Source organism: Cebus imitator, unplaced genomic scaffold (genome assembly GCF_001604975.1).
Source record: "Cebus imitator isolate Cc_AM_T3 unplaced genomic scaffold, Cebus_imitator-1.0 Scaffold221, whole genome shotgun sequence".
Taxonomy (NCBI): domain Eukaryota; kingdom Metazoa; phylum Chordata; class Mammalia; order Primates; family Cebidae; genus Cebus; species Cebus imitator.
Window position 1 is genome coordinate 321760 of NW_016107536.1, and position 17579 is coordinate 339338.

Sequence of the window (17579 nt, forward strand, 5' to 3'; positions counted from 1 at the left end):
AAAAAAAAAAAAAAAAAAATATATATATATAATAATCAGTTGTATTTCTATACACTAGCAATGATCAATCCAAAAATGGAATATAGAAAACAATTTATATAGCATAAAAAATAAGCTATGTAGGAAAAAATTTAACAAGTTACTAGACATACTGGAAATGACAGAGCATTGTTAAAGAAATTGAAGATCTAAATAAAGGGAAAGACATCTCATGTTTATGGAATGGAAGACAATATTGTTAAGATGCAATATTGGGAAGGAGAAAAGAAAACTATCCTTGTTTGCAGTTAGGGTGATTGTGTAAAAAATCCCAAGGAACCAACATCAACAACAAAACCTGCTAGAACTAGTAAGCAGGAATTGCAAGGTTGCATGATGCAGTTATTACACAAAAGTCAGTCGCTTAAAAGTCAGTTCCTTTCCTATGTGCCAGCAATGAACAATTGAAATGTGAAATTAAAAACATTTATGGCTGGGTGTGGTGGTTCACACCTGTAATTCCAGCACTTTAGGAGGCTGAGGTGGGCAGATCATCTGAGGGTCAGGAATTTGAAACCAGCCTGGCCTATGTGGTGAAACCCCATCTCTACTGAAAACGCAAAAAACAACTGGGCATGGTGGTGTGTGCCTGTAATCCCAGCTACTAGGGAGGCTGAGACAAGAGACTCGCTTGAACCTGGGAGGCAGAGATTGCAGTGAGCTGAGATCGTGTCACTGCATTCCAGCCTGGGTGACAGAGTGAGACTCCATTTCAAAAATAAATAAACAATACTTATAAGCAGAAAACAGTGGAGTACTTTGGTTTAGCTCTCCAAATGTGAATATACAAATGCAACAAGATCCATTGCAAAAGTAACATTTTTTTGCAAGAGTGGATAGCAGATGTTCAAATGTATATGGAAATGCAAAAACAAAATAGTCAAAACCATCTTTAGAAGAACAAAGTAGAGAGACTCACAGTTTCTGATTTCAGAACTTGCCACAGAGATAAACAAGACAGTGTGGTCGTAGCATTGAGCTAAGTCTCAGATCAGTGAAGTGAAAGTGAGAGTCCAAAAAGAAACCCATGTGCCTAAAGCTGGTTAATTGATTTACAACAAGTCTGCCATTCAGTGGGGGAAAAACTGTTTTCAAGAAGTGGTACTGGGACTGCTGGATATCCACATACACAAGAATGACACTGAAGTTCTGCTTCACACAATATACAAAAATTAACTTCATCGATATGATTTTTTAAATCTGCAAAAACCCTACCGCAAGCGTCATACTTAATTGTGAAAAACTATGTGATGTTATAAAGATGTTCTTTATCACCACTCTTAACTTCATGCTGGAAGTCCTAATTAATCCAGTAAGAAAAGGAAATGAAAGCCTTGCAAATTGGGAAGGAGAAAAGAAAACTACCTGTATTTGCAGATAGCATGATTGTCTATGTAGAAAATCCCAATAAACCAACAAAAAAACTCTGCTAGAACTAGTAAGTGAGAATTGCGAGGTCACAGGATACACATTTATACAAAAGTCTATTGCTTTAAAAAAAAATCAATTTCTTTCCTGTGTACCAGCAATGAACAATTGGAATTTGAAATTTGAGATAATAAACATTGTTATTAGCAGAAAAAAATGGAATACTTTGGCTTCAGTTTACCAAATTACATACAAGATGTACACATGGAAAACTGTTGGAAAAAAATCAAAGAATATCTAAATAATGGAGAGATAGTCTGTATTCATTGATAGGAAGACCCAGTATCATTAGGACATTAGTTCTTCCCAATTTTCATTGCTAGATTCAACACAGTCATACTCAGAATCCCAGCAAGTTATTTTGTAGTTATCAACAAACTGATTCTAAGGTTTGTATGGAGAGGTAAAGACACAGGATAGCCAACACAATACTGCAGAGGTCTGATACTGCCCAGTCTAAAAACTTACTGGAAAAAGTACGGTAATCAAGATTGCGTGGTATTGACGAAAGATGGCCAGATAGATAAATGGAATAGGATAGAGGGCCCAGAAATAGACCCACACAAATATAGTCAAGTGATTTTTGATAAAGGAACAAAAACAAGTCAGTAGAAAAACTGTGGTCTTTTAAAAAAATGGTACTGGAACAAGTGGCCATCTCAGTGCAAAAAACTATACAGACCATACGACTTTTGCAAAAAATTGAAACAAATTATAGACCTATGTTTAAAATGCAAAACTCTAAAACTTCTAGAAGCTAACAGAAAATCTAGGTGGCTTTGGGCTTGGTGATTATTTTTTAGATACGATACCAAAAGCCACAGCTCACGAAAGGAAAAAATGATAAGGTGGACTTCATCAAAATTAAAAACTTCCGGAAAACACTGTTAAGAGAATGAAACAACAAGCCATGGATTAGGAGGAAATATTTGTAAAACACATATCCGATGAAGTACTGTTATAAAGCATACACAGGACTCTTAAAACTCAACAGTAAGAAAATGAATAACCCAATTAGAAAATGAGCAAAAGACCTTAACAGACATCTCACCAAAGAGTAGATAAACAGATGGCAAATGAGCATGCAAGCAGATGGTCAATATGACATGCCCTTAGGGAACTGCAAATTAAAACAGTGAGATACCACTATACACCTATAAATGGCTAGAATTCAAAAACTGGTAATGCCAAATGCTGGTGAGGCTGTAGAACCACAGGAATGCTCGTTCATTGCTGGTGAGAATGCAAAATGGTACAACCACTTTCGAAAACAGTTTGGCAGCTAATTACTAAACTAAATATGCACTTACATACACATACAGCAATCACACTCCTAGATATTTTCCCAAGTTGAAAACAGGCCGACACAGAAACTTGCATGTGAATGTTTAGAGCAACTTTATTCATTATTGCCAGAACTTGGAAACAGAGAAGCTGTCCTTAGTGAGTGGGTAAACTGTCATGCATCCAGACAATGGAACATTAATTCTGTTAGAAGAAATAAGCCTTTAAGCCATGAAAAGGCACGGAGGAATCTTAAAAATATATGTTGCTCAATGAAAGATGGTAGTCTGAAAAGGCTATATATGAAAATTGGCATTCTAGAAAAGGCACAAATGTGGGGACAGTAATAAGTGTCAAGGGTTTGGGAGGGACAGAAAGGAATAGGTGGCACCGGGGATTTTTAGGGCAGTGAAACTGTTCTGTATGATACTGTAATGGTGAGTAGATAACATACATTTGTGAAAACCCATAGAACTGTACAAAAACAGTGAACAGTGGACTATAGTTAATAATACTGTATCAACATTTGGTCATCAGTTGTGACAAATGTATGGTAATGCAATATGATGATAAAAGGGGAAACTTTACGTGTTGAGGGGAGGAGGGTGTATGGTAACTCTGTACTGTGGCCTCAGGTTTTTTCTGTAAACTTAAAAATTCCTCTAAAAAATAGGCTTTTAGGCCGGGCGCGGTGGCTCAAGCCTGTAATCCCAGCACTTTGGGAGGCCGAGGCGGGTGGATCACGAGGTCAAGAGATCGAGACCATCCTGGTCAACATGGTGAAACCCCGTCTCTACTAAAACTACAAAAAATTAGCTGGGCATGGTGGCGCGTGCCTGTAATCCCAGCGACTCAGGAGGCTGGGGCAGGAGAATTGCCTGAACCTGGGAGGCGGAGGTTGCGGTGAGCCGAGATCGCGCCATTGCACTCCAGCCTGGGTAACAAGAGCGAAACTCCGTCTAAAAAAAAAAAAAAAAAAAAAAAAAAAATAGGCTTTTAAGGCTAGGCGCGATGGCTCACGCCTGTAATCCTAGCACTTTGTTGGGGCTGAGGCGGGCCGATCACCTGAGGTCAGGAGTTTGAGACCAGCCTGACCAACATGGAGAAACCCCATCTCTACTAAAAATACAAAATTAGCCAAGTGTGGTGGTGCATGCCTGTAATCCCAGCTACTTGAGAGGCAGAAGAATCCCTTGAACCTGGGAGGCGGAGGTTGCAGTGAGCCAAGTTTGCACCATTGTACCCCAGCCTGGGTGACAAGGGTGAAACTGTCTCAAAAAAAGTATCTTGATTTAAAAACATACAGATACACAATGAGGTACCACATCATATGCACAAGGATGTCTGAAATTTAAAAGAGGCCAGGCATGTTGGCTCATACCTGTGTTTGCTTGAGCCCAGGGGCTTGAGACTGCCTGAGCTACATAGGGAGACCCTTATGTCTACAAAAATAAAAAATGAAAATAAATTATTTGGGCCTGGTGCTGCACAGATGTGGTCCCAGGTACTCAGAAGGCTGAAGTGGGAAGATGGCTTGAGCCCAGGAGCTCAAGGCTGCAGTGAGCCGTGATCGTGCCACTGCATCCAGCCTTGGCAACAGAGCAAGACCGTTAAAATTAAGATTAAAAAAAAATTTTTTTATTGCATTTTAGGTTTTGGGGTACATGTGAAGAACATGCAAGATTGTTGCATAGGTACACACATGGCAGTGTGATTTGCTGCCTTCCTCCCCTTCACCTATATCTGGCATCTCTCCCCATGCTATCTCTCCCCAACTCCTCACCTCACACTGTCCCTTCCCTATTTCCCCCCAACAGACCCCAGTGTGTGGTGCTCTGCTCCCTGTGTCCATGTGTTCTCATTGTTCAACACCCGCCTACGAGTGAGAACGTGCGGTGTTTGATTTTCTGTTCTTGTGTCAGTTTGCTGAGAATGATGGTTTCCAGGTTCATCCAAGTCCCTACAAAGGACACGAACTCATAGTTTTTGATGGCTGCATACTATTCCATGGTGTATATGTGCCACATTTTCACTGTCCAGTCTATCATTGATGGGCATTTGGGTTGGTTCCAGGTCTTTGCTATTGTAAACTGTGCTGCAATGAACATTCGTGTGCATGTGTCCTTATAGTAGAACGATTTATAATCCTTTGGATATATACCCAGTAATGGGGTTGCTGGGTCAAATGGAATTTCTGTTTCTAGGTCCTTGAGGAATCGCCACACTGTCTTCCACAATGGTTGAAATAATTTGCACTCCCATCAACAGTGTAAAAGTGTTCCTATTTCTCCACATCCTCTCCAGCATCTGTTGTCTCCAGATTTTTTAATGACCACCATTCTAAATGGCGTGAGATGGTATCTCAATGTAGTTTTGATTTGCATTTCTCTGATGACCAGTGATGATGAGCATTTTTTCATATGTTTGTTGGCCTCATGCCTGTCTTCTTTTGTAAAGTGTCTGTTCATATCCTTTGCCCACTTTTGAATGGGCTTGTTTGTTTTTTTCTTGTAAATCTGTTTTAGTTCTTTGTAAATTCTGGATATCAGCCCTTTGTCAGATGGGTAGACTGCAAAAATTTTTTCCCATTCTGTTGGTTGCCAATTCACTCCATTCACTGTTTCTTTTGCCATGCAGAAGCTATGGAGTTTGATTAGGTCCCATTTGTCTATTTTGGCTTTTGTTGCCAATGCTTTTGGTGTTTTGGTCATGAAGTCCTTGCCTATGCCTATCTCCTGAATGGTTTTGCCTAGATTTTCTTCTAGGGTTTTTATGGTGTTAGGTCTTAAGTTTTAAGTCTTTAATCCATCTGGAGTTCATTTTAGTGGAAGGAGTGAGGAAGGGGTCCAGTTTCTGCTTTCTGCACATGGCTAGCCAGTTTTCCCAACACCATTTATTAAACAGGAATCCTTTCCCCATTGCTTGTTTTTGTCAGGTCTGTCAAAGATCGGATGGTTGTAGATATGTTGTGTTGCCTCTGAGGTCTCTATTCTGTTCCATTGGTTTGTATGTCTGTTTTGGTACCAGTACCATGCTGTTTTGATTACTGTAGCCTTGTAGTGTAGTTTGAAGTCTGGTAGTGTGATACCTCCCGCTTTGTTCTTTTTGCTTAGAATTGACTTGTCTATGCAGGCTCTCTTTTGGTTCCATATGAAGTTTAAGGTGGTTTTTTCCAGTTCTGTGAAGAAGGTCGTTGGTAGCTTGATGGGGATAGTGTTGAATCTGTAAATTACTTTGGATGATATGGCCATTTTCACGATATTGATTCTTCCTAACCATGAACATGGTATGTTTCTCCATCTGTTTGTATCCTCTCTTATTTCATTGAGCAGTGGTTTGTAGTTCTCCTTTAAAAGGTCCTTTACGTTCCTTGTTAGTTATATTCCTAGGTATTTTATTCTCTTTGTAGCAGTTGTGAATGGCAGTTTGTTCTTGATTTGTCTCTCTTTAAGTCTGTTATTGGTGTATAGGAATGCTTGTGACTTTTGCACATTGATTTTGTATCCTGAGACTTTGCTGAAGTTGCTTATCAGTTTCAGGAGATTTTGGGCTGAGACAATGGGGTCTTCTAGATATACAATCGTGTTGTCTGCAAATAGGGACAATTTGACTTCCTCCTATCCTGTTTGAATACCCTTTATTTCTTTTCCTTGCCTGATTGCTCTGGCTAGAACTTCCAGTACTATATTGAATAGGAGTGGTGAGAGAGGGCATCCTTGTCTAGTGCCAGATTTCAAAGGAAATGCTTCCAGTTTTTACTCATTCAGTATGATATTGGCTGTTGGTTTGTCGTACATAGCTTTTATTATTTTGAGATACGTTCCATCAATACCTAGTTTATTGAGGTTTTTTTAGCATAAAGCGCTGTTGAATTTTGTCAAAGGCCTTCTCTGCATCAATTGAGATAATCATGTGGTTTTTGTCTTTGGTTCTGTTTATGTGGTGAATTATGTTTATAGACTTGTGTATGTTGAACCAGCCTTGCATCCCCGGGATGAATCCCACTTGATCATGGTAGATAAGCTTTTTGATGTGCTGTTGCAGTCGGCTGGCCCTTATTTTATTGAAGATTTTTGCATCTATGTTCATCATGGATATTGGCCTGAAGTTTTCTTTTCTTGCTGAGTCTCTGCCAGGTTTTGGTATCAGGATGATGTTGGTCTCATAAAATGATTTGGGAAGGATTCCCTCTTTTTGGATTATTTGGAATAGTTTCAGAAGGAGGGGTACCAGCTCCTCTTTGTATGTCTGGTAGAATTCAGCTGTGAACCTATCTGGACCTGGGCTTTTTTTAGGTGGTAGGGTCTTAATTGCTGCCTCAACGTCAGATCTTGTTGTTGGTCTATTCAGGGTTTCGAATTCTTCTTGGTTTAGGCTTGGGAGGATGCAGGTGTCCAGGACTTTTTCCATTTCTTATAGGTTTACTAGTTTATGTGTATAGAGTGTTTTGTAATAATCTCTGATGAAGGTTTGAATTTCTGTGGAATCTGTGGTGATATCCCCTTTATTGTTTTTTATTGCATCTATTTGATTTTTCTCTCTTTTCTTTTTTATTAATCTGGCCAGTGGTCTGTCTATTTTGTTGATCTTTTTGAAAAAACAGCTCCTGGATTTATTGATTTTTTTGAAGGGTTTTTTGTGTCTCTATCTCCTTCAGTTCTGCTCTGATCTCAGTTATTTCTTGACTTCTACCAGGTTTTTTGATCTTACTCCTCTAGCTCTTTCAATTTTGATGATAGGGTGTCAATTTTAGATCTCTCCTTGCTTCTCATGTGGGAATTTATTGCTATATATTTTCCTGTAGAGACTGTTTTAAATGTGTCCCAGAGATTCTGGTATGTTGTGTCTCCGTTCTCATTGGTTTCAAAGAAAATCTTTATTTCCGCCTTCATTTCATTGTTTATCCAGTCAGCATTCAAGAGCCAGTTGTTCAGTTTCCATGAAGCTGTGCAGTTCTGAGTTAGTTTCTGAATTCTGATTTCTAACTTGATTGCACTGTGGTGTGAGAGACTGTTTGTTATGATTTCTGTTCTTTTGCATTTGCTGAGGAGTGATTTACTTCCAATTATGTGGTCAATTTTAGAGTAGGTGCGATGCGGTGGTGAGAAGAATGTATATTCTGTGGATTTGGGGTAGAGAGTTCTGTAAATGTCTATTAGGTTTGCTTGGTCCAGGTCTGAGTTCAAGTTCTGGATATCCTTGTTAATTTTCTGTCTCGTTGGTCTGTCTAATATTGACAATGGAGTGTTAAAGTCTCCCACTATTATTGTGTGGGAGTCTAAGTCTCTTTGTAAGGCATTAAGAGCTTGCCTTATGTGTCTGGGTGCTTCTGTATTGGGTGCGTAGATATTTAGGATCGTTAGCTTTTCTTGTTGCATTGATCCTTTTACCATTATGTAATGTCCTTTGTCTCTTTTGATCTTTGTTGGTTTAAAGTCTATTTTATCAGAGATGAGAATTGCAACTCCTGCTTTTTTTTGCTCTCCATTTGCTTGGTAAATCTTCCTCCATCCCTTTATTTTGAGCCTTTGTGTATCCTTCCATGTGAGATGGGTTTCCTGGATACAGCACACTGATGGCTTTTGTCTTTTTATCCAATTTGCCAGTCTGTGTCTTTTGATTGGGGCATTTAGTCCATTTATATTTAGGGTTAATATTGTTATGTGTGAATTTGATACTGCCATTTTGATGCTAGCTGGCTGTTTTGCCCATTAGTTGATGCAGTTTCTTCATTATGTTGATGCTCTTTACCGTTTGGTATGTTTTTGGAGTGGCTTGTACTGGTTGTTCCTTTCTATGGTTAGTGCCTCTTTCAGGAGCTCTTGTAAAGCAGGCCTGGTGGTGATGAAATCTCTGAGTACTTGCTTGTTCGCAAAGTATTTTATTTTCCCTTCACTTAAGAAGCTTAGTTTGGCTGGATATGAAATTCTGGGTTGAAGATTATTTTCTTTAAGGATGTTGAATATTGGCCCCCACTCTCTTCTGGCTTATAGGGTTTCTGCTGAGAGATCTGCTGTGAGTCTGATGGGCTTCCCTTTGTGAGTAACCCGACCTTTTCATCCGGTGCCCTTAGCATCTTCTCTTTCATTTCAACCCTGGTGAATCTGATGATTATGTGCCTTGGGGTCACTCTTCTTGAGGAATATCTTTGTGGTGGTCTCTGTATTTCCTGGAGTTGAATATTGGCCTGCCTTGCTAGGTTGGGGAAGTTTTCATGGATAGTATCCTGAAGAGTATTTTCCAGCTTGGATTGATTCTCTCCATCACATTCAGGTACACCTATCAAACGTAGATTAGATCTTTTCACATAGTCCCATATTTCTTGGAGACTTTGTTCGTTCCTTTTTACCGTTTTTTCTCTAATCTTGCCTTCTCATTTTATTTCATTGAGTTGATCTTCGACCTCTGATATCCTTTCTTCTGCTGAAACGTGTGTATGCTTCGTGAAGTTCTCCTGTTGTGTTTTAGCTCCATCAGTTCACTTATATTCCGTTCTAAGTTGTCTATTCTCGTTAGCATTTCATCAAATCTTTTTTCAAGGTTCTTAGTTTCTTTGCATTTGATTAGAACGTGTTCTTTTAGCTCACAAAAGTTTCTTACTACCCACCTTCTAAAGCCTGATTCTGTCAATTCATCACACTCATTCTCCATCCAGCCTTGTTCCCTTGCTGGTGAGGAGTTGTGATCCCTTGTAGGAGGAGAGGCGTTCTGGTTTTGGGTGGTTTCATCCTTTTTCCACTGGTTTCTTCCCATGTTTGTGGATTTATCCACCTGTCATCTTTGAAGTTGTTGACTTCCAGATTGGATCTCTGAGTGGACGTCTAGTTTGTTGATGATGAAGTTATTTCTTTCTGTTTCTTAGTTTTCCTTCTAACAGTCTGGCCCCTCTGCTGTAGGACTGCTGAGGTCCACTCCAGGCCCTGCTTGCCTGGGGATCACCTGCAGCAGCTGCAGAACAGTAAGGGTTGCTGCCAGTTTCTTCTTCTGCTATCTTTGTCCCAGAAGGATACTCACCAGATGTCAGCCTGAGCTCTCCTTTATGATGTGACTCTTTTGATATACAGGGATCAGGGAGCTGCTTGAGGATACAGTCTGTCCTTGTCATTTATAGGAGCTCAAGTGCTGAGCTGTGAGCTCTGTTGTTCATTCAGAGCTCCTGGGCAGGTACATTTTAAGTCTGCTGCAGCAGAACTCATAAACCCCTTTTTTTTTCCTGGTGCTCTGTCCCAGGGAGTTAGGGCTCTATTTATGAGTTTCTGTTATGCTGCTGTCTTTTTTCAGGGCTGTCCTGCCCAGCAAGGAGGCAGCCTAGTCACTGTCTGCCTGCAGAGGCTTTGCTGAGCTGCTGTGGGCTCCACCCAGCTGCCTTGTGAACTTCCCTGCAGTCCTGTTTATATGGGTATAGTTAGAACTGCCTCAGCAATGGTGGCCCACCTCTGTAATGGCAGACTCTCTCTGTAATGGCGGACTGCCTCGGCAATGGCAGACTACCTCTGTAGTGGTAGAGTGCCTCTGTAATGGTGGACGCCCCTCCTCCACAGAGCTGGACCTTCCTGGGTTCAGCTGTGCTTGCTGTGAAACTCTCAATCCAGAGCGTTTCAGATTGCTGTCTTTTTGTGGGGGTGGGACCAGCCAAGCCTGATTACCTGGCTCCCTGCCTCAGAGCCTTTTTTTGTAGTTGAATGGTCAACTCTCTCCCAGGTGTTCCAATCGCCTGTTGAAAAGGCGCCGGGGAGTCCGGGCGCAGTGGCTCAAGCCTGTAATCCCAGCACTTTGGGAGGCCGAGGCGGGTGGATCACAAGGTCAAGAGATCGAGACCATCCTGGTCAACATGGTGAAACCCCATCTCTACTAAAAATACAAAAAATTAACTGGACATGGTGGCACGTGCCTGTAATCCCAGCTACTCAGGAGGCTGAGGCAGGAGAATTGCCTGAACCTAGGAGGCGGAGGTTGCGGTGAGCCGAGATCGTGCCATTGCACTCCAGCCCGGGTAACAAGAGCAAAACTCCGTCCCCCCCAAAAAAAATAAAAAAGAAAAGAAAAGGCACCGGGATCTGTGTGATTTCCCGTGCGGCGACCCACTGTGCCGGCTGAAACAGCGGAGGTGAGATTTGTGGCGCTTTTTTGCCCAGGAATCTCCTGACTTGGCTCCCTGTTTCAGTCCCCTTTTTAATCAGATGAATGGGTGACTCTGCTTTCCTGGAGTTCCAATCTCCAATTAAAATGGTGCCCAGACCTGTGTATTTTGTATGGAGAACCACCGCGTTGGGGCACCGACAAAACAGCCGCACAGGCCAAAACAGCTGCGCTGGCAACCGGTGGGGCTCCTCTGCCTGGGAATCTCCTGGTCTGTGGGCAATAAAAATCCGTCTGGAAACGTAGCGTCCACTCACCCTCTGCGCTTTCACTGGGAGCTGCAATCCTGAGCTGCTCCTAATCAGCCATCTTGGATCCCCAATCCTAAAATAAAATTTAAAAGACCAGTAATAAAAGTGTTGTCCAGGATGTGGAGAAATTGGAAACTTCATACACTGCTAATGAGATTGAAAAATGGTGCCGCTGTTTTGGAAAACAGTTGGTCAGTTCCTTAGAAAGTTAAACGTGCCAGGCCTGGAGGTGCAAGCCTGTGGTCCCAGCTACTCTTAAGGTGGGAGGCTCCCTCAAACCCAGGAGTGTCAGGCTGTGGTGTGCAATGATGACACCTGTGAATAGCCACAGTACTCCAACCAGAGCAACAGACTGCTTGTGTAAAATAAAATAAAAATCAAAGTTAAACATAGATTTACCACATGACCCAAGAGAACTGAAAACAATTCTCTCATGGGATTACAGGTGCCTGCCACCAGCCCTGGCTAATTCTCTAGCTATGTACCCAAGGGAATTGAAAACATGTTCACACAAAAACTTATACACAAATGTTCATAGCAACATTATTCATAATGGCCAGAAATTGAAATAATATGTGGGTTATGTGCAGTGGCTCACACCTATAATCCCAGCACTTTGGGAGGCTGAGGCAGGTGGATCACCAGGTCAGGAGTTTAAGGCCAGCCTGGCCAACATGTTGAAAGCCCGTCTCTACTAAAGATACAAAAACTTAGCCAGGCGTGGTGGCACATGCCTATAATTTCAGCTACTCAGGAGGCTGAGGCAGGAGAATCGCTTGAATCCTGGAGGCAGAGGTTGCAGTTAGCCGAGGTCACATCATTGCACTCCAGCCTGGGTGACAGGGCAAGACTCCGTTTCAAAACAAACAAAAATTTAGCAGGGCATAGTAGTTTATGCTTTTAGTCTCAGCTATTCAGGAGGCTGAGATAGGAAGATTGCTTGAGCTCAGGAAGTTAAGGGTGCAGTGAGCCATCATCACACCATTTCACTCCAGCTGGACAACACAGCAAGACCTTGTTTAAAAACAAAAGGAAACTCAGCATGTTAACATAAACAGAATTTTTCTTTTTTGAGATGGAGTCTTGTCTTGTCACCCAGACTGTAGTGCAGTGGTGTGATCTCGGCTCAATGCAGCCTGTGCCTCTCTGGTTCGAGCAATTCTCCTGCCTCAGCCTCCTGAGTAGCTGGGATTACAGGTGCCCACCATCATGCACAGCTAATTTTTGTATTTTTAGTAGGGACAGGGTTTCACCATGTTGGCCAGGCTGCACTTGAACTCCTGACCCACCTACCTCAGTGTCTCAAAGTGCCGGGATTACAGGTGTGAGCCACTGTGCCTGGCCATCTCATTCTTTATGACTTTTCCTGACACACTTCTCCCTCCAAGGAACAAATCTCTTACATGCCTCTGTTGCCATAGCATTTTATTTATATCTTTATTATGTTATTTATAATATGTTGAGGGCATTTACTTTATATGTCTGCCTCCCCACCTCCCCTTTCTAATTTGAGTTCCATGAGGATCTGAATAGTATTAAAATAATGTTTTAGCTGGGTGCAGTGGCCCTCGCCTGTAGTCCCGGCACTTTGGGAAGTCAAGGCAGTAAGGCAGATCACTGAGGTCAGGAGTTTGAGACCAGCCTGGGCAACATAATGAAACCTCATTGCTACTAAAATACAAAAATGAGCCAGGCATGATGGTGGGTGTCTGTAGTCCCAGCTACTCGGGGCACTGAGGCAGGAGAATCGCTTGAACCTGGGAGGCGGAGGTTGCAGTCAGCCGAGATCATGCCATTGCACTCCAGCCTGGGTGACTGAGCAAGACCATCTGAAAAAAAAAAATAATAATGTTTTAATTTTCTGATATAAGTGCAATGGCTCATATCTAGTGGACATGAAGTATTTGTTCTGTGAATGAGTAGAGCCACATTTAAAAACATCTCAGACACTCAGGGATATTTTTTGCCTACCTGACCCTTGCCCCTCTGCCCAGTGCTAAGGCATACCGAGATTACTAAGCACAGTCCTGCTTTCAAGAACATTCATTACTTACTGTTTCATGTAGCTACTGAGCACTGATATGGTTTTTATAACACACATTTAGGAGTTCCAACTTGGGCAACATATTGAGACCTCATCTGTACTATAAATAAAAAAATTAGCCGGGTTTGGTGGCACATGCCTGTAGTCCCCGCTACACTTATAGTTCCAGCTGCTCAGGAGGCTGAGGCAGGACGATCACTTGAGCCCAGGAAGTTGAGTGACAGAGCAAGACCCTATCTCAAGAAAAGAAAAAAAAAAAGTTTATGTTTCAGCCTTGTGATTTGTCTTGTATTCTGACTCCTCCCTCAACCATAGGTTTATAACTTAAAAAATGAAGAAAATAGACTAGATGACCTAGACAGCTTAACATGGTTGACTGTTTTTAGATTTTTCAGCTCCTTGATTCCTGGAACTATGTCTTTCAGTTCTGTTGGAGGCCTACATAGGTCCAAGTGTGGTGCCTTGAACTCCGTGGTTGGTTGGCAAATGTTAAAGAAGGAGGTGATATTAGTAACTACCAAAGTCAAATTTGATTTCTATTTTTCTTTTTTCTTTTTTTTGAGATGGAATCTCACCCTGTCACCCAGGCTGGAGTGCAGAGATACGATCTCTGCTCACTGCAGTCTCTGCCTCCTGGGTTCAAGCAATTCTCTTGCCTCAGCCACCCAAGTAGCTGGGATGATAGGTGCATGTTACCATGCCTGGCTTATTTTTGTATTTTTAGTAGAGATGGGATTTCACCATTTTGGCCAGGCTGGTCTTGAACTCCTGACCTCAAGTGATCCACCTGTCTCAGCCTCCCAAAGTGCTGGGATTACAGGCGTGAGCCACACTGTACCCGGCCTTTATTAAGTTCCTTCTTTGTGCTTTGGGATATCTGTATATCCTTTATCTAGCTCAGTCTCAACTTTTGTATACAGTATGTACATATTAAAATTTTACTTTATCCCTTTTAACAACCCTGACAAGAAGGTGAAGTGATCATTTTTCTTCACTTTCCAGCTGAAGAAACTCAGTCCTCAAGGTCATAGCTAAAGGAGTAGCAGAGTCAGACTCAGTCCCAGGTCTCCTGACCCCAAATTTAGTGTACTCTCCGTTTGCTCTTGCATCAGATGAGGGTTTCTTCCAGATCTGAGCTCTTGCGTTTACCTACCTTCTAACACAGCGAATCAGCTGGGAGTCTTTGGGAATTAACGGGAACTGCTAACTTGAGCAGAATAGAAATTGTCAAGATCCTGCAGAGGCTCAGAGAATTGTTGCAAAGGTGGGGACCCAGGCTGGGAAATGGGCATGATTCAGGCTAACTCCTGGGGTTTCAGAAGCAGGGGCCTGATGAGGCACTGCCACTGAAGGGCCAGACTCCGCCATTTTTCATTCTCTACTCAAGATGGAGAGCAAGGGAGGAGCAGTGGGTTGGTGTGGCTTGAGTCATCTACCCATCGTTTGGTTAGTACAGTGATTCTCAACTGGGAGCAATTTTGTCCTCCTAGTAGTGATATATAGAGGCGTTTTTAGTTATAAGGGTGAGAGATTGCTCCTGACATTTAGTGGATAGAGGCCAGGGATGATGCTAAACGTGGATTCTGCAGTGCACAGGACAGCCCCCTACAATGAAGAATTATCCAGCCACAAAGGTCAGTAGTACTGACAGATTGGGAAACTCTGGGTATGGGCACGTTGATTAATAGTCCTGTCGGGCTATATCTTGGGGGCAGAAGGAAATTCAAGTGCTTTCACCAAGACAAGATGGAATAGATACTAGACAGCTAAAAAAAAAAAAAAAATGTTCTAAAGGTACTATATACCAGATGCAGTATCTCACACCTATAATCTCAGCACTTTGGGAGGCCAAGGCAGGCAGATCGCAGAGTCCAGGAGTTCGAGACTAGCATGAGTGACATGGTGAACCCCCATCTCTACAAAAACATACAAAAATTTTCTAGGCATGGTGACACATGCTTGTAGTCCGAGCTACTCAAGAGGCTGAAGCAGGAGGGATGGCTTGAGCCTGGGAGGCGGAGGTTGCAGTGAGCCACGATGGTGGCACTGTACTCCAGCTTGGGCAACAGAGTGAGACCCCATCTCCAAAAGAAAAGGTCCCACAAACTGGGGCAATCTGAGAGTGTAAAGATGAATTACATACTTGCACATGTAGTGCTTGAAGCTTCTTAGGAAAAGGGGTCATTAATAGACTATTTGAAATTCTGGGCCAGAATGGTGGCTCATTCCTGTAATCTCAGCACTTTTGGAGGCTGAGGGAGGAGGATTACTTGAGGCCAGGAGTTTGAGACTAGCCTGGGCAACATAGTAAGACCCCCATCTCTAAAAACTGTTTTTAAATAAGGCTGGGTGCAGTGGTTCACGCTTGTAATCCCAGGACTTTGGGAAGCCAAGGTAGGCAGATGACCTGAGGTGAGGCGTTTGAGACCAACCTGGCCAACATGGCAAAACCCCATCTCTACTAAAAATATAAAAATTAGCCAGACATGGTGGTGCACACCTATAGTCCCAGCTAGTCCTGACTACTTGGGAGGCTGAATACCAAACATCACTTCAACCCAGGAGGTGGAGATTTCATTGAGTCAAGATTACGTCACTGCACTCCAGCCTGGGTGACAGAGCAAGACTCTGTCTCAAAAAAATATATAATAATAATTAATTTAATTAACCTGCATAGTGGCAAGCACCTGTGTAGTTCCAGCTACTTGAGAGTCTGAGGCAGGAGGATCTCTTGAGCTTAGGAGTTTGAAGCTGCAGTGGCTGTGATAACACCACTGCAGTCTAACCTGAGCAACAGAGTGGGACCTCAATTCGTTTTAAAAAAACGGCTGGGTGCAGTGGCTCATGCCTGTAATCCCAGCACTTTGGGAGGCTGAGGTGGACGGATCACAAGGTCAAGACATTGAGACCATCCTGGGCAACGTGATGAAACCCCGTCTCTACTAAAAATACAAAAATTAGCTGGGCATGGTGGCATGCGCCTGTAGTCCAGCTACTTAGGAGGCTGAGGCAAGAGAATCACTTGAACCCAGGAGACAGAGGTTGCAGTGAGCTGAGCCAAGATTATGCCACTGCACTTCAGCCTGGGCGACAGTGTGATACTCTGTCTCAAAAACACACTTTGGGAGGCCGAGGCGGGTGGATCACGAGGTCAAGAGATCGAGACCATCCTGGTCAACATGGTGAAACCCCGTCTCTACTAAAAATACAAAAAATTAGCTGGGCATGGTGGTGCATGACTGTAATCCCAGCTACTCAGGAGGCTGAGGCAGGAAAATAGCCTGAACCCAGGAGGCAGAGGTTGCAGTGAGCCAAGATCACGCCATTGCACTCCAGCCTGGGTAACAAGTGAAACTCCGTCTCAAAAAAACAACAACAACAACAACAACAAAAAACAAAAACAAAAACAAAAACAAATTGAAACTCAGAACTTAAACTTCAAAGGGATTTTAAGTGTTTTTTTGTTTTTTTGTGTGTTTTTTTTTTTATTGCACTTTAGGTTCTGGGGTACATGTGCAGATCATGCAGGATTGTTGCATAGGTACATACATGGCAAGGTAGCTTGCTGCTTCCTTCCCCTCGTTACCTATACGTGGCATTTCTCCCCGTGTTATCCCTCCCCAACCTTCGCACCCCCCACTGTCCCTCCCCATCCCCTACCAGTAGACACCAGTGTGTGATGCTCTCCCCTGTGTCTATGTGTTCTCATTGTTCAACACCCACCTATGAGTGAAAACATGAGGTGTTTGGTTTTCTGTTCTTGTGTCAGTTTGCTGAGAATGATGGTTTCCAGATTCATCCATGTCCCTACAAAGGACACAAACTCATCGTTTTTTATGGCTGCATAGTATTCTGTGGTGTATATGTGCCACATTTAAGTGTTGATTTCTTCAAAGTGTTCTTGGAAATCACATTTTCATGTAGAGTAACCTGTAAGGAACAGTGCGTACATATATATTGTTTATATCTAAACGTAATTCATAATTTAGGTTTTTTTGGGTTCTTTTTTTGAGACAGAGTCTTGTTCTGTCACCCAGGGTGGAGTGCAGTGGTGCAGTCTTGGCTGACTGCCACCTCCGCCTTCCAAGTTCAAGCAATTCTGCCTCAGCCTTCCAAGTAGCTGGGACTACAGGAGTGCACCACCATGCCCAGCTAATTTTTGTGTTTTTAGTAAAGATGGGAGTTTCACCATATTGGCCAGGGTGATCTCGAACTCCTGACCTCAGGTGATCCACGCACTTTGGCCTCCCAGAGTGCTCGGATTACAGGTGTGAGCCACTGCACCCAGCTCATAATTTAGGTTTTTGAGGGTAATTTCAAGCTTAGAATGAACCACACTCCACTAGAATAGAAACGGAATTAAACTTAAGCACTTTTTTTTTTTTTTTTTTTTT

The 17579-nt window shown here is 42.5% G+C and overlaps 1 protein-coding gene across 4 annotated transcripts in view; it reads left to right on the forward strand.

Moving 5' to 3' along the window:
* Nucleotides 1-17579, forward strand: part of PIWIL2 (piwi like RNA-mediated gene silencing 2) — an 83082-nt gene that overhangs the window by 57564 nt on the left and 7939 nt on the right. The window lies entirely within an intron of this gene.